The 26,129-nt window shown below is 38.2% G+C and overlaps 1 protein-coding gene across 4 annotated transcripts in view; it reads left to right on the plus strand.

Moving 5' to 3' along the window:
• Positions 1-26,129, plus strand: part of NAALADL2 (N-acetylated alpha-linked acidic dipeptidase like 2) — a 477,589-nt gene that overhangs the window by 278,725 nt on the left and 172,735 nt on the right. The window lies entirely within an intron of this gene.

The raw sequence follows: 26,129 nt of genomic DNA on the forward strand, positions 1-26,129 counted from the left end.
GAAAAAAGCTGAAAGGAGACAAATGTAGAACAGAAGTGAAGCACAAGTTCTGGAATTAACTACCATAAAAAAGGTAGAAGAGTTGCTTCCTCACGCCTTCAGATTGAAAATGCCGGTCTTCTGGTGTTTTGGCTACAAGGAAAATTCCTCTTTGGTGGAACTGAGGTTATTGGGATCACTGGTGAACTCCAGTAGCCAGGAAGTCAGAGCAGACTCACAAATGTCCTTGAATCAGGAGGATACGTAAATGTGGGGAAAGATGATGGAATTTATTACTAGTGACTAAGGAAATCACTCTGTGATGTAGAACGCCTTCTTGAGAAAGGCAACTCAAGTTGCTCTGCTGTATTTTTAGACAAGAAACATATTCCCGTAGTATAAAATGTGTGGTGACAGAAAGATGGATGCCACCACCTCACTAGCACCCAGCGCCTCTGCCCTAAAGCTGGTGTGAGTCTGTCACCACCGTGAGCACAGAAAAGAAGCCACAGGAGGCTTTTATTTCAGGGAGAGCTCTGCAGTAGTTTCAGTATCCAGCCTCTGCAAATAACCATCATCAGATTCATTTTTTGAAAAATGGTGTGAGTCTTGATCGTGATTTAATCTTCTGGGGTTGGGATTCAAGAAAAAGCCATAATTTCTGTCCTAAATTAACTTTTAATAGGGTAACAAAAGCCCTGAAGGCCAAACCACTTCATCTTTAAAATGTTCACATATTAACATTTCTTCCACATCCATTAAATGAAGATGTTGTTCTAATGTGTAAATATCTAAATTTATTTTAATAATTTACTGCTTTCATAAATATTCATAAAATTGCTTTTTAACTGTCATAGAGTTTGGAAATGTGGATGCTTGCATGTTTATGCAGAGGTTATTGGCAGGCACTTATGGATAAGGATTTACTAAATGGAAAATATTAAAGATTCCCAGAATAAAGGCAATTTGCAAAAAGGCTTCTATTTAATAACTGTGTTAACTTTTAAATAAGTTTACTTTGGAAAAAGTCATTTGACTTCTACTGCCTACATTGTTTATTTCTTTCCCTTTGGTACTTTTTATGGCTATCACATACAACTATGAAGATTACATTTTAAATGTCCGTTTAATTAGGACTCTCTCTTTCCCTCCCTTGTATATACACGTTATGTATGTGTTTATGTATATACATATGAGTATATACATACAGTGTGCTATATAAATATATATAAACTATATTGAACAAAATGTTTTTTAGCAAAATTCAACACTTTATATGCATTTCATTATTAAGGACACTGTGTTTTGGGTTTTTTTGTAGGATGGAATTTTTTTCAAGGCGCTTAAGTCTTTATATGCCCATTTCCCATGTGAATGCTATGGAATTTTTAATGATATTACGTCTCCTCCCAAAACCCTTCTTTAAAATTTGAGCCAATTTGAGTATGGATAAAAGTTACAGATGCGTATAAAACTAGACTTGGAGATCTGGATCTGAAGGGATCATCTAGTAACACGTACTTGAATAGCATCCTGTTTCTCAGGTTTTCTCTGATTTATCATCCTGTTAAAATCTCAGTTCCCCAAATCCTGAGAGTTCCTCTTGAATCATCCAAGTTGAGTTCAGATTGATTGGTAATGATCAGATTTGTCGATGCAGAGGTTGCTATTTAGCCAAATTATATTCCTACAAAATATGCTGGTTCTTACTTTGTCTTCAAGGAATTACTACTTGCTCTGTGGTCCTTTTTCCTTAGCCTTTGTTTCCCCTCGGTCTATAGGAGATTCCCTCCAAAGTTAGTTGCTTTTACTGCTTTTACTTTATCCATTTTTTTTGCCCGCCAAAGGTTGAATCTAGTGTATTTGTGTTCTTATCCTTCCCCCTCCTCAAACAGCTTCTTCAATCTATTAGATATAATCCAGTCTAAAGAAGGCTCCCTATTAATTTCTTTTTCTGCTTCCTATGTAAGAAAATTCTGAACCAAGGCCTTCAAAAAACTTACCGGACAATAGTCTGTACCAAAAAGCTGTTTATGTACTTGTTTATGTGCACCGCCATCAATCCTGTGTTTTGAATGACTCTCTTAGTCACCTATTTACCTCTTCCTGATTTCACGATTCCTGGAATGATGCCCAAGCTATTGTGCTCTTTTGCTCTTCAGTGACTATTGAGAAAATTTACGTTTGTTTCGAAGAAGGACCACGGGCCTTCCTTCATCCGAAAGTGTATGAAATTGGTAGACATAGTTCTCAGTTATATTCCTCCGGCTCTGACTGAGAACAATGCTTTCTTGTCCTTTTGAACAGAAGGAACAGCCATAACAGCTAATTAGAGAAGCCTGGAGACACCCTGCCTCCACACCGTAAATCTTTTCTGTGTGGGGCTGACAAAGAAATCCACCCCCAGCCCACTGAGTACACGTACCGGAGTTAAAACAAGTCTCTCTGCACAAATTTATCACTTCATGCTTCATCCTGAAGTCATATTTTACATTTTTATTGGTAAACTTAGTTTAAAACATAACTTAAAAAAAAAATAATTAAAGTACCAATTCTGATACTTCTTTTCCCCCTCTGTGTGAGGTACTATGGGAAAGAAAATGGAGCAATGGTACTGACCTCAGAAATCTATAGTTGATGATTAAAAAAAGAAGTCGAAAGAGTGGTTTTGTATTGCTGATTGGAACCCAATCATGCTGAGGTCTATTGTTCAGTTCCTAGAAAGCTGTTACTACCCAGAATAATTTAAACTGAGCGTGTCAGTTTTCCTCGTACTTAATCCAGCATTTGCAGGATGATGTACTGTGACCTGTCCCACCTACGAGTGAAACAATGCCAGTGCACTTATAAATCCAGTCCAGATGAATATGAAATACTTGAAAAAAATTCGCTCTTTTATCCCTTTAGTCAGGTGCGCTGCAGTAAATAACAGTAGAGTGAGAATGTCTTCTTTATATATGGTATAAATGGGGAAAGTAATTTGCTCTTGTGAGCAGTAAGAAGGCTATGTGGGGGCTGGGGTAGGAGAAAAGCAATTGATGTCTGGAAGGAAGCATAATTGTAGCACAACTTGTCAATATTCTCAAGTAATTAACATTTTGGTTGCATCAGTAAAAGGACTTTTGGTTATTACTCATTGCCTTCTCAATTACAAAACCCTGGATTTGTTTGAATGGAAGGAGAAATGTGCTATTAGCAGAGTAAACGAGGGGACATGTAAGTTAATGAGCAAAAGTAGATATCGATTATTCTGCATTTCTGATGCCGCAGAATTTTGCCTGAACGTTTTGAGAAGTCATCACTGTTCTGCAGACATACTTGTATTCCCGGCTGTCATTCTTATTCTCTCCTTCTCTTCTGGATTGATACAGAAGTGCCCGAAGTCCCCCTGCTGAATCAAACGCTGATTTCTTAGCTACTTGACTGGGACCCGTTATCTTCAGTAACACTGAGCACTTAATTTTCTCTGGGGAAAATAATTCTAAATATTCATATACTCAATTGGGTGTTTAATTGCACATTCACTACATATATTAAATGCATCCTTTGAAAAATTATTCCAGCTCCCATTATGAATCCCTATTTCCCGAGGGAAAGGGCTGGCCGTTTTATAGCAGGTCTCCTCCTTTTAGTACAATAGGCTTAAATTGGGTGAGACCGTAAGTGGCTTCCATTCAGAAACCGAGTATGGCTGACTCATAAAAATTTCATTCTGGGGTCTTCTGAAGCTCTTGTCAGATTTTAGAGGTGTGAAGCCCAAGCATAATTTTCTATTTTATCAAGCCCTTAAAAAGCGAGTAGTAAATGCAATCATCCAATTTACTGTCTGAGTGCAGTGTCCTGATAAATGGTGCAAAGTCAAGTGAAATGGCTTTGCTGGGAGGCAATTGTTCTGAGGCAGAGCTGAGCGAAGAAATCCGTTGCCTCAGTTTGTACCTCGGAGCCTTATATCCACGCAGCTGATCAGCTGCTCCTGTGGAGGGCAACAGGGAAGACTTACACGCTTTGTCTTTCCATCGTAGAATCTAAACCTTTTGAATTTGCTCTTTCTGCAGAAGCACTAGCCATACTTCTGCAAGTGGTATTGGCACTTTTGCTGCTGCTTATATGGGGAATTACAGGCATTTTTTTATACCCAAGCTGCTAATTGAGCTGGCCCTTCAGATTAGCTGAGTTTGGGCTTCACAAAAGAGCCCGTGAGAGACAAATTATCTGGGCCTTTTTTTTTCATCTTGTGTTTCCAGCACATGCTGTTTGATTTCAACAACAGCTGAGAAAGTGAAAAAGAAAAGGGAAGGTACAGGAGCTTTGAGGTAGATGAGGGGTGAATATATAAAATCTCATCCTGCCAGAGCAGATCTCTCGGCCCTTTGGTTCTTTGAAAGTGCCAGCCCCTGGGCTAGGAGGAGCACGGCAACCCGTGCCATTAATCCTCAGCACTGCCCACTTGAACAACTCTGCAAAGGCTAAGTACAGACCAGTACTGTACATGATGGTTATTTTACATTTTCTGGAATAATGACTAGAGAAAAAGGTCTTTCTTCAGGCAACAAAGGTTTTTTAAGTATTCCCCTCATGCTGTAGTGGGTTTGAATTTTATGGCATGTTCTGTAGTAGTTACTGGTTTATTATTTTATTAAAAAGAAGTTATGACTATTTTCTGGCCTTGTTATGCTCTCTTAGGTCTTTTTCTCTTGTTTCACAGTAATTTCTTCTTGATAATCAGTTTATGTACTTGTCTGCGAACTGATTTGAAAGGTATCAAAAGTCATTATTGTTGAACAAAGTATTTATTTATGTAAAACTTTATTTAAGAGATTATGGAAGTAATTAGTTCTGCTCCTAGAATGAATGTTTTATTTGATAAACCAGGATGTCACAGATTACTCAACTGAGGAACGATTTTTGTGCCGTGTTTTTAAGAAAAAAAATGGTTCAGTATCCCGGTGTTCTCTGAATAGAACTAGCTTTGAAGCTGCTCCTACAGCCAGATCCACACCTTGGTTTGATTTGCATTTGTTCCGCGTGGCTTTAGAGACTCATCTGTGAGAACCGGTTCACAAAATCTGCCCTTGTGATTTCTGTCTGAAAATCTGAATTCTGCCTTTTCAAATACACCTGTAGTTGCATTGTATCAGAACTCTGAGTAGAAGGGTGGTCGTGCTGAACGCTGATAGCCAGCCTTTTCCCTGGCATCAGTGGAACTCGGTTTTGATACTTTACATTCTATAGCCCATGCAAGTTTTTTATTATTTTCCCTAGGGTTATTGGATGCAGTCTTTTCAGATTTTCTGTAGCTGGATTTTGTGGAACGTAGCTGGATAAAATATATAACTGCTTATCCTCAGGATTTGGGGAGGTCTTTTTTTTGTGGAGTTGTGTGGTTTTTAGCATTGTATTTTTTCAGTTTCTCTTTCTTTATATAATGCTGAAGAAGCCGTAGAACACCAAAGTAAAAATTTCACTCTTAGCCATTTGGGCCTCGTGATGCCTGAGCATGAATTTGAACCAAGTTCATCATTACAAATACAACCGGCACCCGCTTTGCAAGTACAGCAATAGCCACTTGGAAGTATTTTGTTTCGATTGCCAAAACGTTAAACTACCCTTCTGTGCCGAAGGCAATTCTTCCACAATGAACATATTTTCACTTAACAGGAAAAGATTGTGCATTTCAATGTGAGAACTCGGGCATTTTCATTTGTCTTTAGGTCGGAATAAGTAATTCACAGAGAGCAACAGGTGCAACAAAGTGAAACTTACCTTTTCTGTGTTCTCTAGATCTAGCTCTAAGTAAATGGCAACTTGCTTCAAAGTATATGTTATCCTGCTATTTCCTGATGTTTTTAAGTGGGTTGGGGTTTTGAGGGGGGGGGTTTGTGGGGGTTTTTTTGTTTGGTTGTGTTTGGTTTTTTTTTGTATAGAATATCTTCTAAGCAATTTTGTGAGAGCAATTATTTTTTCCATAATTGAAGTTGGATTTGTGATCACTTAACGTTGATTGATTTTTTTTTAATTTTTTTTTTTAATTAAAAAGCGTTAGGTTTGATGTTTTTTGATGCAAATGGTCAATGAAAGATGTTGCGTACAAAAAGACACCTGAGCTTCCTGATGTTCATTGGGAGAGAAAACAAAAGAAAGGTCGCATGATCTCAGTCACTGGAACCTTAAGTTAAAACTGGGGGCTGCTTTCCTAAATTGGCTTTGGGTGCCATATAACACCTAGTAATGTTTTTCATTAATAGTTCAATATTTCACATCGCTCTTACACTTCAAATTTCTATAAAAATTAGGTTCTTCATCAGATTAAAAAAAAAAAAACAAACAAACCAAAACCAGCAGCCAACCAAACAAATCAAACCCCCCACGTTGTAATTGTAAAGGGTGGTAGAATGTGCACTGGCTGAGGTTTGTCAGCACAGCGCACAGTTATGTCTAGGTACAGGTAATATTTTAGCTGGAGGACAGAGTATTTGCATTTTGTGAAGGTTGGAGGAGTGCCTGCACTGACAGTCGAACCTGTTATTTATGTTTTTTCCACTGTAAGTTATTATGCGGGCATCATAAGAACTCTTACCATGCAGCCTCAGAAGTGACCTTGAGGTGTCCTAGAGAGACCACCCTTTCAATAAGAAGGAAGCTTATTTTTCACTTCTAAGTCAATCTTGGTTTTCCCTGGAGTTGGAACTGACTATATTGCCTTTTGTATCAGTATTCAGTTCTACGTGATGGTTTTGTGATATAAAATGTCCATTGGGGGGCTTACCTGACAACTCATTTCAGTCAGGCCTCCTGCTGTGATCTCAGAGGAAAAACGATAACATTTAATCCACTTAACCACCTGACCATGTCCCATTCCTGTTTACCATATTATAGAGTGTAAGAGAAAAAGGCAAGTCCAAATCTACTAGGTTCAGGCGACTCTTGGATACCAGGTTTAAGAAATCTTTATGACGGATTAGAAATTAGTTAGTCCTGTAGACCTTGCTGTCTCAATAACCGCGTGTGCCGTCTTCATTTCAGGTTCTGTTAGCAATGCAGTTGATCACATAAACGTGTGATAACATTGGATCCAATATCGGATAAACACTGAGGCTTACGCAGGCTTTATGGGCTCGTGCTGTGCCTGGCAATGCAAGTTGTCTCTGCTGTAAGGTGCTGTACACGAACCATGAAAATGAGATGCAGGGAAGACATTTGGAATGCGTTAGGAGAATTGTGACCTGGCCTCCTTTTTCTGCATAAGAATCGAATGTAGTCGTAATCCCATTCAAAACAGTCTGTATATCTTTCTTGTTTTGAAAGGTCTAAAAAATAATAATGTATCATATTTACTCGGTGCTTCACACTTGGCATTAAGGGGAGCATCTTTAAAACATGGCAGGTCAACAAAATGGGGTTGGAAGTCAACAAATGGGGTTGGAAGGGTGACACTTTTCTGTGATAAAAGTACAGAAATTTTCACTACAGAGGATTTAATTTACATTTTGTTCCTTTTCAGTGTAATGCAATTCATCAGAAATCAGCTAATTACCAGAGGCCGACATCTTAGCATTTAAAAAAACATGCATGTGAGGCTCTCATACACAGAAATTTATTTTGTGTGCAACACAGTATATACAATATAATTTGTTTGCAAATGCCTGTAGTGTTTTGTTTCCATCTGCACATTTTTGCATTACTTTTTTTCTGGAAAACTTGTACCCTTTGCAAGTGTAAAGTGAGTCTCAAATATACTTTTGCATTTTTAAATGAGATTTTTATTAAAATGATTATTTATTGATTTGTATTGTTTGCAAGTAGGTCTGACCGGGATGAATTTTGATGTGGGTGCTGCACAGATTCATTGAACGTTGCAAGGACTAAATCTATTGTTCCCACTCAAAGTGCTTTATTTTCGTTGAAAATGAAATCGTTTCAAGGCATACTGATTCAGAAAATCAGGATTGCTTCTGACCTACCAAAAGTGCAGAATTGTTCAAAGCTCAGTGATAGCAGTGGTAAGAGGGGGAGAGTAGCTTAAGCATCCTATTTCTCCCTTTTTCTGTTTGGCAAACAAGCAGAATAAAACTTAGAATGCATTATTTAATTTTTGGAAAACCTATGTTTTAATGACAAATTTAGTTTGATTATTAACATGACAAAGTTTATTTCTCACTAGAGAGAGAAGCTTGATAGTGAAGTTTCTAGCATTCTTCTCTTGCTCTGCAAGAATATAGAAACACAGCCTTATCTTTAAACACATTAAAACTCCCTTTATTTAATATAAAGAACATATTTAAGTGTGTTCCTTTGTATGTTTGACAGAATCGAGTCCCCTTTAGCAAAGTAAGCCACGTCTGGTGTTTATTCAGGTAAAACTCATACGACGATAAGGTCATGGCCACAGCGTAGTCCTGTTATTGTTGAAATGTTGCTACCATAAACTGTCATGGTGACGTGCACAATCGCTCACCCAAAATGATCGTCCGCTTAAGTCTTCTGTCAAGAAGTTCTTATTGACCGGAAAAAAGTCTCCATTGTTTACTATGAGAACATAACGTAAGAAATGTCCTCTGTCAGCCTGCTACCCTTACCCGACATGGCTCACGCTTAGGGGAGGTGTATGAGTTGCCAAGCAAGTACAAAATAATTTTATTTTTTTTTTTGGTATACCTTCCCCAAAAATGGCAGACATTGGCGTTGTGACTTCCTGAAGTGGATAATGTGTGTGTGCTGATTTAATTATCATCATGAATATTCCATGAATTGGTATGTTTCACTTCTGAGTCTGTTTATACTTGCTTCTACAATATCTTGTGGTGATGAGTTCTACTTGATACATACCTACTATTTCTTCATGCAGAATTGAATATTTGGGAAGGCAGGGAAAGCGTGTATTTAAAACTCTGGTAATGCTTTACCACTTATTGCAAAACAAAAATGGATATAACAAACTACCCACAAAATATTCCAGCTTCGGTCTACATCTGAACAGAGCAGAGTAAATGATGAGGGTACCAGCTGCATGCTACGCGCTAGTCTTCGCCCTTTGAGGACATTAGAAAGAGATAAGCTTTTTCTCTTGGCCTCAAGATTAATAGACAGTGTGGTAAGAACTAGAGCTTTTGAAGTCTGTGCTCCTTCAATAACAACCAAGTAGATTTTAAGCTTTTTTTTGGGTATTAGGGTAGTTGGTGTCTCATGGTCAAGGTATGTTACATGATGATTTGGTTTGCCTCTGAAGATGTTTATAAATGCTAGGGAAAAAAGACACCTTTAACATTGCCGTTATTACATTCTTTAACTACACTCCAAGAGGAAGGAAAAAAATCAAACAAAAACCCAACACCCCTTTAAAAAAAACCTCAACAAAACCCCTAACCTGTTTAAAAGCAGATGTGTGTCTTGTCCTCAAAGAGGAAACAACACTTCCTTTTGTATCTTCTGGTGTTGGCTTAAGTCTTTGGAATGGTACCATGTTAACATTTCAGTCAATTTGGTAACAAATGATACGCCTTCATTTTGGAAATCAGTTTACTAGTAATTATTTATGTACAAAGCTAGGTATCTTTTATCTTGAAATCCACGTACATCGACTTCCTAGCCAAAAACCGTCTGGGATCTTTATACTGATGGATAATACATGATGTTTATTGCTTTATGAAATTAGGGGAAGAAGGATTATATGAAGTGATAACGTCAGTAATACAAGTGTGATAATATATGACTTTGAATTTTACTACTGCTTCAATAGAACTCTTGTACGTATTAGTAAATTTATGTATTATAAATGAAGTTGAACACAAGCTGCATATAGACCTGGAAGGCATATGGCTATGGGAATTAATCATTGAATAAATAAGCAATATACCATAATTTCATCAATATTAAAGAGCAGAAATACATGGAGGAAACATCATAGGCAAAACATTTTTTAAGTAAAAAACAAGTATCTTCTCTGAATTCTTCGCTTTTAATATGTGCTTTATCTGCTATTTCTGGAGGCAAATAGAGCAGGGTTATCTTATTATTAAAGAGGGTTTGTACATTGCTCCAAGTATCCGCTTATTAGCATTGCATGAGCACAGTTCAGCTCTGCGTTCTGCACAGCTACTGGTGTCACCCTAGAAAGCTTCATCTCTTCTTTTTGCATCTCTCAAAAGTGAGGCTGAGTGAGAGCCGTTGGAGAGAACTACATCTGTCACAGGTTTGGAAACTCAGAGCTGTGAGTGTAATTGAGCAAATGGCTTGAGAGGATTTCTCAGACTTTGTATTGTCACCTGATCTCAAGCGTGTGCCTCTGCTGCCTTCTGGTTGCTAGGAGATCGGCGATTCAAAATACCTTTCTTGAAACATTGAGTTTCACAATCAACACATTTCAAAGCAGACCAGAAAGTTGAAATGCCTTTTTTTTTTTTTTTTAAACACACCACACCCCCCCTCCCAGATTAATGCTGCGTGTTAACAGAGAAATAAAAATAATTTTATTGACCATTTTGCTGTGGAAGGGCATCCGAGTAAATAGGTTAATTCAAGAAGACTGATCGTTAGTTAACAGTGCCATCTGGAAAATAACAGCTATTTTGTTCCCTATCAAAATTGCTTGGGTCTTCAGAAAAAAACCACAGCAGCAAGTGTTCTAAAAAATACCAGGTCAAAAAAATAGAAAAATTTGGGCTTGTTGTTGGAAAGCAGACCTCTTACATAAAAGTTCTTTCTCCAGCTGGGGTAAATTAATCAGTTCATTCTAATAGATTGTGCTTATCCACTTTTCTAGAAACCAGTAAGAACCTGTTGACTTAGTGCCCTGTTTTACAGTGTGTTTTCTATCACCAACGTGTCGACTTGGCTTCTGAAAGAAGGGTGTTACAGAGATGGCAGTACTCAGAAGAAGTTACACAAATGTTTGTACTCCAATCCAGAGGAGATTTTAGATGGTGACATCAGTGACTGTGAGCTGAAATTAATATAAATGTTTCTAAGACAGAATTCAAAGTCTCAAGTTACTTTCTAGTAATCAAAGATTATTTTACGGGGTGCAAAGAGCTGAGCTGTGTTAGAGATGGGTTTTACTGTCAGAGCTGCCTTCTAAACTCAGTATCTTCATGAAACGTCACACGAACCGATCATTCTCTTTAGAAATCTTGTCTGAAAGGACAGTTTAATAGATGCTGGCAAAAATTCAAAAAGGTAAATTAGATTTTAAACCCTCTGTCATCCTGCTTTAAGTATCTTAACAGAAGTACTTAGCTATTCAGTGTCTCCTGTCGGCATATAGACTCTTGTTGGAAAGATGGGCATTAATTAATTTGTTTCTCTGTTGGTCTCAGTTGTCTGTGCTTCTACAATGGACTGTTCTTTATGTACATTGTCTATTTTAGGATTAATCTTTAGTATTTACTATCAAAAAGAATCATAATGATTTTATGTATATTAAACAATTTTCCATTTCCTGAGAGAATTCAGCTCACATAAAAGGTTACAAAGCCTGACTCTCTTAGTGTCTTACTGGTTCAAGTTTACTGAAACTGAGCGTTATTGCAGACTTAGACACAACAATTTCAGTAACTATTCTAAATATAATGGATGGAGTTGCATTTTCCATTAATAAGTGATGCAAAAGTAAGCCTGCCTTGTAACCCTGAACTGGTTTTCTTTTCACCTTTGTGACCAGTTACAAGCAATGCTAAGTACAAAGATTAGTTATGACTGCCAATCTGTCACCAGAGAAAAAGAAATAATGAGAACAGAAATTTCTGTTTATGCTGTTTTCGCTCCTTGCCTCAATTGCAAAGACATTGCAAGAAAGAATTCTTGTCTGAACTTGGAATTATTCCCTGTTTTTCTGTAGATACCTATGCTGTGCTAAACACCAGGGGATACGAATGTCTTCATTTGTCTGTCAGACCATTCCTTCATTGCATGGCCTTGCAGCACGATATTGTGTTCTGCTTGAGCTTTTATTTGAGTCTTTTGATTTTGTTTTTATTTTTGCTTTTTCCGGAGTAAAGTTGTGTATGCTTTAAAGACTTCTACTGAAAGTTTTGTCTCAAGAGAAAACAGTGGTGTAACAGAGACTGATTGATCGTGGGTTTCAATGTATTTCTTTTTCATTCGTCTTCTAACTACAGTATTCTGTGTTGTTGTCATTTAGAAGGCAGTTCAGTGGAGTTCTAGGAGCTGTAAGCGGTGCTAAATCTTTTCAGTGGGCCCATCAGAGGGGGAACTGTATTTGCTTTTAACATGCAAAGTTTTGAAAGATGTTTTCTTTTGGTCTTTCCTTGCCTTCCCCAAAAAATTGTCAGAGAAAGTCAAAAATGACTTTACTGTGGCTGGTGTCCATGATCGAGTTGAGAAGAGTGACAGGGAGCAATAGCGTTTCTAACCCATCTTTCTTAACCACCTTTCATATGACCTTGTTTTGGTATTGGGGTCTTCCTTTCCCAATCACTGCAGAAAAAAAAAAAATTAAAATCTTTATGACAGTAAGTTGGATGTCTCTTTCACATTTTATGTTTTTCATTCCATATTTTATGACAAGACAAGGGCATGATTTTGGATTGATGTTCTGGAACTAATTGTAGTGTTACTGAAGAAGAGCTGGGGGTTGTTAGGTTTGGGTTTGGTTTTTTTTGGGTTGTTTTTTTTTTTTTTTTAACTGATGGTGAATGAGCGACTTCATAGTCCTTTGTGACTGCCAGACTAATACAGCTGCCATCCCTGTTCTCATCAAGGACTTCAACCTTGGACCTCCTTCATGTAGCTCTTTCTGCTATTTCATTTTGGTGAAATGGGCTATTTAGTAGGTCACAGGAAGAGCCAAAGCTCCATTTTACTGATGTGGTGCATGGAAAGCAGTGAAAAAGAAAGGACCTAGGAAGAATCAAAAGCTGCAAACGTTGACTTTTTCAGCTGAGGTATCTTTTGTGTGGATTTCCTGCAGTTTTGCTGTACTTGAGTTATACACAAAGTGGCACTTTGCTTTATTACGTATTCCGCTATAGACCCTGGTGTTCAATGTGAAAGTTACGGTCATGATATGTTCTGTGTAGCACAGTTCATGAATAAAATTTTTTTTGGGAAAAAAAATTCTAGTTGCTGAAATGTCAGTCATGAAACAAAATGGAAACTAGACAAATTTCTAATTTTGGGATTTCTAGGGGAGCTTAGGAGTGGAAATTAGTACTGATAATTTATAAAGAACTTTTATTGCTAAGGTTTTTAATAACTTCTTTAATATTTATAGTTTTTTGAAATAACTTTATACACTGGGGCACATTCTTTATGATCATTTCTTTTATCATTCCTGGATTGTGACTGTTTTTCTAATGAGGAAGATAAATAAGTTCATTCCTAGTATTGATTTACTTAAAGGCAGACTAACCAAGTAGTTAAACATTGGTCTTTTCCATAAATGAAAGTAAAATATTCATCAGCCAATTAATAATATGCAGTTTTCCTAGTTGATATATAGATATGCCTGAGGCTTACATGTAGCATACTCCATATCATTATATGTTCCACTTAGAAACATAAAACGAAACCAAATGTAAATTTAAAAATGCATAACAATGTTATACAATATCTAAAGAGACTGTTATATTATGTTCCAGGCGTTATTTTAAAAGCAGGAAACCTGGATACAATGTAATACCCCAGAAAATAGTTGAGCAGAGAGTATGTTTTGTACTTTAAATGAAAGAGACTTAGCTTTTCATAGAAGCTTACAAGATAATAATTGCAAGAATAATAAAATAAGTGAAAAGGATTTTTATTTTTTTTTTGTTGCACAGATCTCATGAAGGCAGTTGTATTTTAACAATCTAACAGCTGTACTACGTAGTAATTACTCGAGGCAACAAATGTGCCGTAATTAAAAATCTGTGACCGATTGTTATGTGGGTTGTGAGAACATGTGCTAATACCTTGATAGATATAATATAACACCTACATTCAGGGAGCTAGTAAAGTCATAATCCTACTTTGGTCTCGGAGATGGCAGGATGACTTGGGCCATTTGCATTTCAACATTACTGACTTTCAGTGTTGGTACTGGAAAATATATACTTGAGGTACCCCAAAGATATCCCAAATATGGGCTACGTGTAAGTTGAGAACAGGTTGTTGAGAGAATCAAAGATTATGAGTTTACATTGCATATGGGGCACGATGTGTGCGTGGGGGTTATGCAAGTAGGTATTTCCCTTTCTCTCTGCTTATTTACTTCCTTAGTCTTGCTGATTATTTAAGTGGTAATTTTAGAAGCAACATAAGGGTGTTTTCTACATTGTTGTCTCTATTTTTTGTGTGTACTTTTGCTTTGGTTGGTGGTCTGGGGCCATTAAATGTCCAAAGCCTGCCTTGTTTGGAGAATTGTTTGTGGAAACCATTCATAAATGCAGGCAATTATGTGGAATTAATGCAGAGGTTGAGCGAACAATAGTAATGACCCAGAATCCCCAGGAGCAGTTGTAACAAACAGCTAAGGTAAATCAAATGCACAAAAGAGGACACATTCCTGGATTTTAGGTGCATGCAACACACAGACTTCTACTGTTTACTATGTTGTAGGACATCTTGTATTAATACTTCAGTCTCTCAGCCCACCTGGCACTTCCCCTAGCAGATACAGCATAAGAATTTGAGGATCCCTTTCCTGAGGTTAAGGTACAAGATTCTGTCCTCTCCCATACTCTCAGTAGATGATTTACACCACTAGGTAGCCATAGGGGTTTCCGTACGGGCAGAGCACCCGTGTCTGCAGTGAGCTGAATGACTTTAGAAGGCTGACGCTTGCAATGTGAACTGAGACGTAGTTGTTCCCTCCCTATCAGAGGGGCTGCTTCTCCCTTCATCTGAAAACACACCCCCGTGTTACTGATTCGTACTGCACGTAACTGAGAAATAGAGGGTACTCAACTCCGTAGCCTGAAAGTGGATGAACAAGCCTGATGCGTACTCACTGATGTTTGGTTGCTGGCAGCACTTAGATGATACACTTCAGCATTTTTATTTTTTTTCCTAAGACTAATATGAGACTGCCTTGAGATTTTGTTGTGAGTATGGCCTTGAATTTAACAAAAAACTTGACTCATAAATGTCAGAGTATGAGGATAGCTCCGTTACTTAATCAGAGGCAAGTACACTAAAACTCAGATTTACATATCTGGTTTGACTTCAGTTGAATGTATCTACGACCAACGAGTAAATAACTTCAGTAAAACAAAATTATGATTTATGTGTTCTTGATCTTTAAATTTTCCTGCCTGCTGTCAGGTTACCAGTTTTAACGTGACAGTTCTGTGATGCAGATACCAGTCCACTGGCAGCGGGTGACAGTCCCAGTCTATACCAAAGGGGTAGCAGCTCACCACCAGGAAAAATGCCTGCGCGAGTGTCTGTCCCCCGCTGCCACCCACAGTGGCTCCAGTGACTCTCTGTAGGTCCGTCCCAGTAGCATATTTTGAAGGCAAAACATGGGAATCGTGATCAAGATTTTTCTCAATATACAGGTTTCTTAAAGAATGAAGAATTCTCCAAAATTAAAAATGCAGATTCATCTTTGATGGAAGGTAAAGAGGGTAATGGACAGGCAGCAATAATTTTCAATTGACGCATTATATATTTACTAGCTCTTACTGTAGTGACAGGTAAAAACCCCTTAATGCACCTATTTGCACTTTATTTGTGGTGCTATTTACTGAGTATGAAGTATTACCACTCGTAAATGTAAGCACTGCTCTTTTGGATGACAGTTCAGGGTTCAATTTGTAACTAAAAGAGATAAAAATAGGAGCTGCCACCGCATCCGATGGGAATTCAGCTCCTGTCCTCTGCATTAGTGCAGGGTGGGAGCCTGTTCATCGGTTTGCTGTAAGGCGTAGGGTACTGCAGTCTAACCTCTCCCTGTTAACAGCATTGTTAGTGTGTCATTATTGCTATGGTTAGCAGAAAACAAGGAGAGAAAAAAAAACACCACAGGCTAAATATATTTTTCTAAAGCAAGAACAATGGCGGCCGTCTTCTGAGGGAGACCCCGCAGCCATGGGCCCAGGCCGTGAGGAGCGGGAGCCCGTGGCTTTGAGTGCACCAATGAGGAAACACCCCGCCCCTAGCACGAGCGGGATTGGCCGAGCCATGCGCTGCCCCAGGTAATCTGCCTGGCAACCCAGAAGCTTCCAGAAGGAGCGGTGGGGCCTGTCAGCCTGTGAGGGGCGGTGGGCCATGTTAATGCAGGAGCTGCTGCTGGCGGTGGGCTGCTTCATGGAAGATCTTCAGGGCAAGGGCTGCTCATTCAATGTAAAGGAAACCACATTTGCAACAGCGAGGAGCCAAAGTGCTCTGGGAAGGTTTTGTTTTCTGAACGTGTTCACCCTCCTTGTGGAAACCCAGTATGGCAGAGTGCAAAGGAAGCAATGGCTATCCACGTGCCCTACCCTGAGTGTGAGCCACCAGGTAGTTCAGCAGCACCATTGCAAGAGATCTGAAGCGAAGCCGGGTACTGTAGGGTACATCCAAGCTGATACTAAAAGTTGGCCTGCCATAAGTTGTTTCATGGTTGGGGTGTCTCCTGGCTGGAAGCTTGCTGCTGGGTTCAAGAATGGTGAGGAGGAAGGGTCTGCAGAGACCTGAGACCTCCCTGAAGTAGGGACTAGGTGCCCTAAATGATTATGGGGAGCAGTGCGGCTGCTGGAGCAGTGAGGTTGCAGCCTCCTTGCCAGAGAAAACCACCTGTGTTTTTTGTGCCCGGCATGAGGTGCAGGATGGGGATGTCCATGGCTCTCTGTATGAGAAGTGCCCTGTGCTGGGAACAGTATTTGTAAATTGCATCTGCTGACATTGCCTCATCTTGCTGGTAGGAAAACAAATACACAAAAAAAGTCAGGGGAAATTGGCAGATTTGTGACTGTATTGGCTGTTTGGTGGATTTAGGATTAAAACTTTGGTAGAATGCATATAATACAACTAAGGGTCTAATCAGTTTATTCCTGATGATTTACCAAGATTATAATTGTATCTTTGTGTAATTGTTTTTTGTATGACAGATCTTCAGCAATATTCTCTCGATAATAGAGTCTAAACATAGACTGAAATAATCATAATCAGAAACAACAGTTTCAGTATGAACTAGGAAACGCTATTGGCTTTTTGGAGGTTGCTCATCTGGACATTCATCCGGTCTGTTTGTTTCTTCTTTTTAATGTTTACTGAATATTTAATGATACTTATTATACACATCGTGCTGCTCTACATGCTTATTTAAAAGTGAATAGTATTTCCTGAAGATGTAGGAATGCAATAGCAATATGAAAGACTTTGTATTATATACTCGTCAAATAATGAAGCATTTTTTCTGGACTGTAAGCAATTCAATTATTTTGTTTCTGAAATAAATTAAGTAAAGCTTATTGAGTCCAATCAGCCCTTGTTTCTAGGGAATTGTAGTTCAATTTCATTTTTAATTAGATTGAACGTTGTGAATTTCTTAGCGGTGGTAAGCAAGATCTGGCAATAAAGTATGCACTCAATTTGTATTAAAAGTTCCTAAAATCTAGTGCAGGGAACTGGCAGTATATCTGGCTTATGTTTAATTGTCCAAGTACCCTATTGTGAAAAATTCCATTTTTAAAAACCGCTGATGTGTAACAAATTACTTTTCTTTGATAAAACTGTATAGAAGATGAGCAGACAGCAAACAGGAAAAAGTATGGGACAAAACATTCTGTTCTTTATAAGCTTAATACCATATTCAGGACCATGATGTTATAAATTTTACTGTGCAAGGATTACAGGATTAAACCAAACTGCTTTTTGGTTTAGAGATGGGGGGGGGGGAAACGTCTCAAGAGGTGTATTCCTCAACTACTGTGGCTGTCCAGAGACTAGTTGCCTAGATTTCTAGTCAAACTAGTAGACAACAAGCTGAATTGTGTTTCAGCATGCTACATGAGAGCTTGGAAACTCATGATCCAGTTTGAGTTCTGCCAATTTATGGTAGCTCTGATTTATTCAGCACTTTATTCCTTTTGTTGGTGTGAGTTTCTCTCAGCTTTGCACTGTATAAGCTGCTGTTCCTTGCATGTGTACTGTGATTCCCAGTGCTGACTGCCTGGCTGGCATTTTCTTTGCTTTCCTTTTTCTTTTGTTTTGTAGCTATATACCATCTTTTCCACGTTCAGACAGCGCTGCTGGGCTTCTTTACAAAATGCAGGTGCTCTAGACAATGTGGCCATTCTGTGGCTTTTGAATATAGCACAGCTCATAGGAAATGTAAAGGTGGCTCTGTCACAGACAGATCCCTAGCTATGGGGAATAATTTTCCAGCAGGGATTCAGATCAGCATCATTAGAATGTGTGGGACATCTGAGATCATGTTGTTGCTGTCTTTGAGGGTTTGGGGTTGCTTGTTTGCCTCAGAGTGAAGAGAGTCAGCTATGCATACGGAAATGGATGACTGGTGTGTGAGAGAGGTCTGTGGGAAGGCTGGGTAAGCACGTTTCGTTGCATGACAGCTTAGTTGCTCCTCTTACTGCAAGAGCACTTCTAGTGGGGCTGAAGGGTTCCAAGGACTCCTCATGGCCACATCTAGCACAAAAAGGGATTGAACTATTATGGAGATTCAATGTTGCTCCAAATTGATGGGCTGGGAGCATTGAAGCCTGTCTTACTTCCCCTCCAGTAGTTACTTTTTAAGATAGTTGCAGTAAGGAAAAACAACTTACCTTATTCTTTTACTTGTAAAAGCTGATGTTCATGAACCTTCACAAATCACTTTTTATGTGGTTATAATTTAAAAGTCTGCAGCCCTTGAATAGCACTAATCTGAGAGAAGAATGCAGTTAAAAATACAAGTGATGGTAAATTTATGTACAATGTAGCTGTTACTCCTCACTGCCATGCAGCTCCATCACTCAGATACAAGAGGGAAATCTCCTCTCCTTAGAAATCATTTTTAGATATAAAAAGGATAAAATTCTGAAAATTGAAAATTGTGAATGACAGTTTCCATTTGGAAAGTGATTAATAAAAATGTCTTGAAAAAATCTTAGGTGTTTCCACAAATAAATGTATTTCGTATTATCGTTTCTCTGATAGTAAGTACAACACAACAATGTTTTAAGGTCTTGCCATCATGCAAAGCACGTATTTGATTTTCTGTTGTTGACATATATGGCACTGCAAGACAGGAGTAGTTTGTTTAATTCCAGTGCAATATGTTTTCCGCCTTCTGTAACCTCTGTAAGAATAGCCCGTCATTTATGAGATCGCCATTGTCTGCATTTCTAGCTTTTTGAAGTTTTATGCAACTTAATCCTTTTCCCAGCCCTGTATGTTGCGGTGTAGCAATAGTATCATTCCTTAGACAAGGACAGTGTTTGAGCTGAATAGGAAAATATACTTCTTTTCATCATCCCCAGTAGGCAGCCATTAAACCGGCTATGTCCTCCATCTCTTTTACTATCTTAACGCAGCACCTTGAGGGTTGAACAGCAAAAGCCAAAATCTCTTCAGATAGTGTTTTGCCACAGAATTCTTTTTTTGAAAACGGTCCCTGGATCTCTGTGATGGGAAATGTAGAAGCATGATTAAACATTAAGTGTGGTATTAAAAAACGAAGCTAAAGCCAAAATGGACCTTTGCCACCTTACTTGTTTAAAAATATGCAACTTGGAAGAATAGTTTAAAAATATGCAACTTGGGAGAGTAGTATAAAAATGTAGATATGTGTACCTAGGTGGTTTTTTTCTGCCTTGAGTCTTGTTTGTGGTACCACTGTATCTTCCAAGTACCATGTATTATAGGAGGTAATTGAGAGGACGGTGGCATCTAATTAAATCTGCAGTATGCAAAGTCTTATTTTTCTACTCAAGCAATCTGTTTCAGAAATAAAAAGATGTTATGTCAGTGAGGTCTTCCAACAGTTTAAATGGCACTTTCCCCTTGCTTGGTAATTTTACGTACTGCCAATTAGTAAAATGAGATGGGAGTTCCTTTCAGAGCGTCATGATTTTAATTGGAACTTCAGTAGAAAAGAGTAATTAATAACTTGTATCCTGTCCAGCTAGTAAAGCTGTGTCTCAGAATAATGAACCATGTCTTTTTCATATTGCACTACAAACTGAAAAACGCAGTAGTTAAAAACTGGTTACTGTTATTTTTCTAATTAATGCCGATCATGCCACTGACGTGTGATGACAATAGGAGATACAGCTTTTGCATTTTTTTAATATGCTTGATTTTAAACAGACTCATAGGTTAAGAGGTACATGTATGTATTTTTTTGTGTATCTTAGATATTTTCTTTCTTCCTCTGAAATATTATTGTATGTATTGCATTGGGTTTTTTGCTAATTAGTTTTTCTTCTTTAAATTTTTTTTTTTTTTGTTTCAATGATCCGTATATATTAGGACTTCAAATATAAAATTCTGCACGCATTTTTGTGTGGATTACCTAGAAGGGGCAAATACCATATCAGCGGGATTATCCATTAAGTTTTTATTTTATGAATGTGTTATGTCCAGGTTTTACTATGTTAGCACCTGAATGGCCTTGTAATAAACAATGCAGTTGTGAATCTGGCTTTAGGAAGAGGAAGAATTGACCTGAAGTTCTATGGAAGAGGACATAAGCTAGAATAATAGCATAGTCCAGTATGAATTTTACTGTACTGTCAGGAGCTGACACTTAAAGGCTTTTATTGTCTAATGAACTCTGACGTGGTTTGCAATAATGCAGACATTGTGTAAAGTATAATTTTCGTAATTTTGTGTGCAGATTTAAGGAGTGCAAACAGCTCTATTAAGCCTAAAAAAATTTCCGTGCTCAAGCATTCTATAAGTGCCTGTAGCTAAAGCATGTGTAATCTCTTTATTTAGGGTTATGCTACTTTGCCAGACACAGACATATTTTGATATACTTTTTTTTTTTAACAATAAAATTGGTTATGAGTTAAGAAAGAAGAGAAATGCTTGCTTAATTTGCCACTTAAAGCTTTAGTGCCTTGGTATACCAAAGGCGCCCCTTTCCAGAGCCTCTTAGTTCCTTTTTAATTATTGCAACTTTCAGTTGTGACTGAAATGTCAAGGTTTTCATATAACTGAATTCACAGGGGTTGGGTATATAATCTTCATGGTACTGACATCAGTCAGAAGCTCCTCGTGTATGACATAATTACTTTGATTCTGATTATCACAGGAGCCTCTTTCTGCCACGTTGTGGTGATACAGTAGAAAGGCCTTCAGAAACATGTGAGTAGGTTCAATGAACAGCTTAATTATTAATGTAAGTATCTGCATAGAGGAGTGAGGGTGCAACCAAGATTTGCACTTTCTGTGATGTCAAATACTTGCACATGAATGCCTCCTGAAGATGAGAACTACGTGAGGCACTTTTGGCTTAAGGCAGCATGGTGTGCTAAAGGTCTTCATGAGATGTAGACTTTTCAATATTATGCTAGTCTAATTTGAAGTACGTGATAACTAGGCAAAAGAGAAATCCTAAACACCGTTGTGCAGCTAGTTTATATTCTTTTATTTACTGATACATTTTAACCATTGTGTAATGATTGAAAGTCTGAAGGCTTATGTAATATAGTTGAAAGCAGAATTAGATCTAATAAGAGAATGTCACTGGATTTGTGTTGAACCTGGTATTAGAAATAAGACATAACAGACAGGAACCCATAGGAAAATGAAGAGATCTGGTTCATTTTTTTTCCAGTGCTAGAGTTCGATTTATCACATGCTGAAAAACTCTTGTCGATGAATATCCAAATGGTGAAATGCATTTGAGAGTTCCTGTATTTTAAATTAACTTTTCCAGGCATAATGCTAGTGCTACTTGTTTTGACTAAGGATAGAACCTGCCATGATGACAGTCACTTATTATATAGAATTGTAAGCCAGTATGTCCTGTACTGAACTGCGTTATCTTACGTAATGTACCATTCGATAAATTAACAAGTTGTTACACCTGTTAGTGAACAGGATTTTCACTGCTATGTTTCTTGAGATTAGATTTTGTGGTGTCTAATTTGTGGTCCAAGTTTCTGTATTCTTTTCCATCTGTCTCTCTCTCTCTTGTGATTTCTTATGTGGTTTTTCCCCCTTCCATTAAGGGGTAAGTTCTCCAGATTTTATTAATGCCTTCTCAGTGTGGTGCGTTAGCAGGATCTGCCTCTTGTTTACTCAATATCTCATTTTCATTAAACTTGCAGGAATATACTGAGATATTTCCTCCTGTGAAATAAGTCTTCTGTGCCAACTAATCAGTGGTTCAGTCATTACTGTGGATCAAGACACATAAATGGACCAGCATAGAAAGCAGACTCAAGAAGCCTTACAGAGGCAATATTTACCAGTAATGGGGCTAGTACTATACCTTATAAAGCAGAGCCAGTACTACTTTAGGGAAGGGATAAAGGGGAGAGGGAAGGGATGACCTTCACCAGAAGCAGAGAGAGAGGGAGACAAACTGCAATGCTGACACTGTAACTGTCTGCACCTATAACACTGTGACTGATTGCAGAGAGGCTTCACAAAGATGGAGGATGTCTAGGCAGTGCACAGCACGGTTCTGAGAAGGTTTAGCTGTATTTTGGGACCACTTGCAAATATGGTGGGAAGAATTACTAATAATGAGAAACTATTTTAATATGTAATTGGTAGGTTGATATAACCCACAGTTACCTGCGTCATCTTTTTTTTTTTCTGCTGTGTTCATAATCATTATTAACTATCGCTTTTAGGAATATAGTATGTTGTGATGCATCTCTTCAGTTGATCCTGCACTACTGCTTTATAAATCATTTGTAAACAGAACTATTACTGGGAATCAGCTGAAGGGAGAGAAAAGATGCCGTGTTCATTTAATTGTCTTTAAGCCATTAGGGTCTTGCTGGATCAGAGAAGATAGGGTGTTCGGATACATTGAAAGAATAGCTAGCCCTTTCTTAGCTGTCTCTGCACTCTTACTTGTAGTAATCCAGATGAGACCAAAGCGTGATGTGCTTTTCTGCTCTTCGCCCAGGAAATGACAGCTGAAACTCAACCCTAAATGTGGCTCCCATGAACAGAACTTCAGTTCTGCTGACGCAGTCAGGCTTTATTTTCAGCTAGAAAGTAAGAGTACTTCTTAAACAGCTGCATGCCTCAGTGTGCATGGTTTTAATCTTTCTGAGGCTCCGTGGTTAGCAAGTAGCCAGTCCAATGTACTCTCTGGACAAGAATGGAGCCTGATTACCTGATTGTTGTTGTGCTTTTTGATGCTTGGGATGTGCAAGGGTAGTCTGAGCTGGGAAGAGGAGACCGAGGGAAAATATTTTCAGCGAGGCAGACTGCTCTCAGCTGAAAGATAACAAATACAACTTGAGGCCAGTACCTGCTGTCTTGCTTCCCTGTTTATAACCAGTTGTTTAAGGATAACTTTTACATATTATGCTGGAGTTCCATATACAGAGGCTGCAGTCGATTCTCTTTGGTAGGTTCATTCCTGCATGCAGATCACTAACGTAACGCCCCTGATGAAGCGTTTATTCAGGTGTACACTAACCTCAGGTGAGATGAGAAACATTAAAGTCAGCTGTGAGAAATAGCGGCTTCTTGTTGGTTCTTTTTTTCTAGCAGAGTCATGCACAACTTCCTTGTATTTGACCTAATACCTATCTGTCAGTAGGTTCCTGGCCAAAGCCCAACAGTAAAGCTTGGGCCAAATGTAGAGTACAGACCTGGTCTCTGTTACCTGTGAGCCAATACAAAAGATAATGGCTTCATAGAATCATTCAGGTTGGGAAAAGACCCGTGGGCTCATCAAGTCCAACCATCAACCCCACTCTACAAAGTTCTCTCCTACACCATATCCCCCAACACCACATCTAAACGACTCTTAAACACATTCAGGGATGGTGACTCCACCACCTCCCTGGGCAGCCTATTCCAGTGTCTGACCACTGCAGCATTCAGAGATGGTGCTGTTAAAATGGAGCAGCAGCTCTGAGTTTTCCTGTTAGAGCAAAACCAATCTGCCTGTATAAGAAATTGCTTTTGTTTACTCTTCCAGATCAGTTATCTTGCTCTCCTGTCCAGAAACTTGAATGTGTTATTAGGATGCCCTCTTAATTTATTTAAAGCTATTGATGTTATAGTTATTGCACTTTACATTCAGGCATTACCTTATTATATAAGAATCTCCCTGAGTAAAATAAAGGCTTACAAAATCACTAGTCACTACTTAAAATAAAGATGTGTCTTTTCACCGCTTCGGCCACATCATCTTTAAAAGGCAATTTAATGGCACCTTATGGCGTGTAGAATTTACAAGGATAATCTGTCCCCAGTTACATGACAGAGCCTTTGATAAAGCAACAAGTGTCTCACATTAAACTGAGTCCAGAATGTTTTATGGGATAATTTAGTATACTGTATTGAGTTAATGTTTTTTTAAGTGACTCTAAAAACTGAGGATTTAAGCAGCCGTAAACAACAAAAGGGTTAACAGTGGGCACCAGCGCCTGCTTTCCTGTGAAGGGTTCTGCTGTTTCCATTTTATTCTGAGATGTTTGTGGCTTTGGGAGAGGGAGGAGGCATACAACCAAAACCGTAAGGAGCAGATTCTGCTGTTGGTTGGTTCTACAATCTAAAATAATCCATTAATTTGAGTAGATGTGTGCCAGTTTACCTGAAGGACTTAATCTACAATCTTTAGCCACATAAACAAAAATATTGTGTACCTTCCTCAGGTTCTTTGTGCTAGGGTACTTTATGGCTGTTAAGGTGTTGACTTATTTAAGATGAAAATGGAAGCAATAATGCTCATTTATTGTTGGAATAGTTGTGATGTCACTGTTGGAAAGGTAAAAAGCAGCAATTATAGCTGAAATCTGAAGGCTGTTTTATAATTTCACATGTGCAACACAACTTCTTACTAGAGATTGTAGCCATGGCAGCAGTGGTTGCTGCACTTTGTGAATAACAACCACGTAGTTACTCTCTCTCAGTGAAACGGGGAAATTTAATAATGATTTTTGTTAAGTACAAAGTTTTTAAAACTCTCGTAAAAAAAAAAAAAAAAAAAAAAAAGACTGAAGACTGCTTCTGTGTTTCCTGTCTTCTATGCTATTAAATAAGACTAAAGGTGAATGAAAAGATACTGGATATGGATGCAGGAGAGGAAAAGACAATTGTTATTTTAAATGCCGGCTGTTACATCATTTAGTTATGATGCATCCTGCTTCTCCTATAGCGTCCCCGCCCCTTTTATTGTGCAGTCAAATCCTGGCTGGATACCTGAAAACGAACGTGAACTGGAAGCACAACAGTACGATAATAAATGAACCTACCATTTTGGAAATTTTTATTCCTGCATTACGTTTAAGATCTGTGATTTTTTTAAACCTTTTAATTTTTTAAAAACCTGTGCTAGTCACTTATGTTCTCACTCTGCATGCTCATGTTCATCTGAACAGAGCTCTCTCGGAGACTATGCCTTCTCACCTAGGGATTGCTTGTTTGAATAAGATACGTAGGATTGCACAGGTGATTCACAGGTTCACTTGCATCTGTTTATCTGAATTCAGACTATAGTGTCAAAAACTTGGCGAATCACAATATTGGATGTGTTTACTTATAGGAATGGCAAATAGTTGGTTGCTATTTTTATACCTTTTTTTTCTGTCAACTTTCAGGAAAAGCAGAACTAAACATCAAATGCTTTTGAGGCTTAATCTGAATGCCGTATATTCATGTAATTGACATACTTGTAAAACCATGAGGAACTGTGCATAAACATATAAGCATAACAAAATTCCAGCAGCTAGGAGATAAATTGAAAATATATATATATATATACACAGAAAAAAATGAAGCGTCTAAAAGACAGACGGAGAAGGACAATTGAACTGAGAAATGGAAGTATAGTAACAAGTTTTCAGTTTCCTAGAGTTGTGTAGTCCAGAAACATCAAATACTTGCAATCATTCCTCAGACCATTTGCAGCCATTTTGAAAGTCATCAGTAGAGCATAGTGAATAGTAAGATAATCCTTAAATACCAGAGTTACTTCAGTCTGAAAAATTAATACAGTTTTCTGTCATTGTAGTCTCAGTCAATTCCAAATATGCAGAGCATTACACAGGAAGGTCATCTCATTTCATGGCAGGTTTTATCACATT

The sequence above is a fragment of the Chroicocephalus ridibundus genome, chromosome 6 (genome assembly GCF_963924245.1).
Source record: "Chroicocephalus ridibundus chromosome 6, bChrRid1.1, whole genome shotgun sequence".
Taxonomy (NCBI): Eukaryota; Metazoa; Chordata; class Aves; order Charadriiformes; family Laridae; genus Chroicocephalus; species Chroicocephalus ridibundus.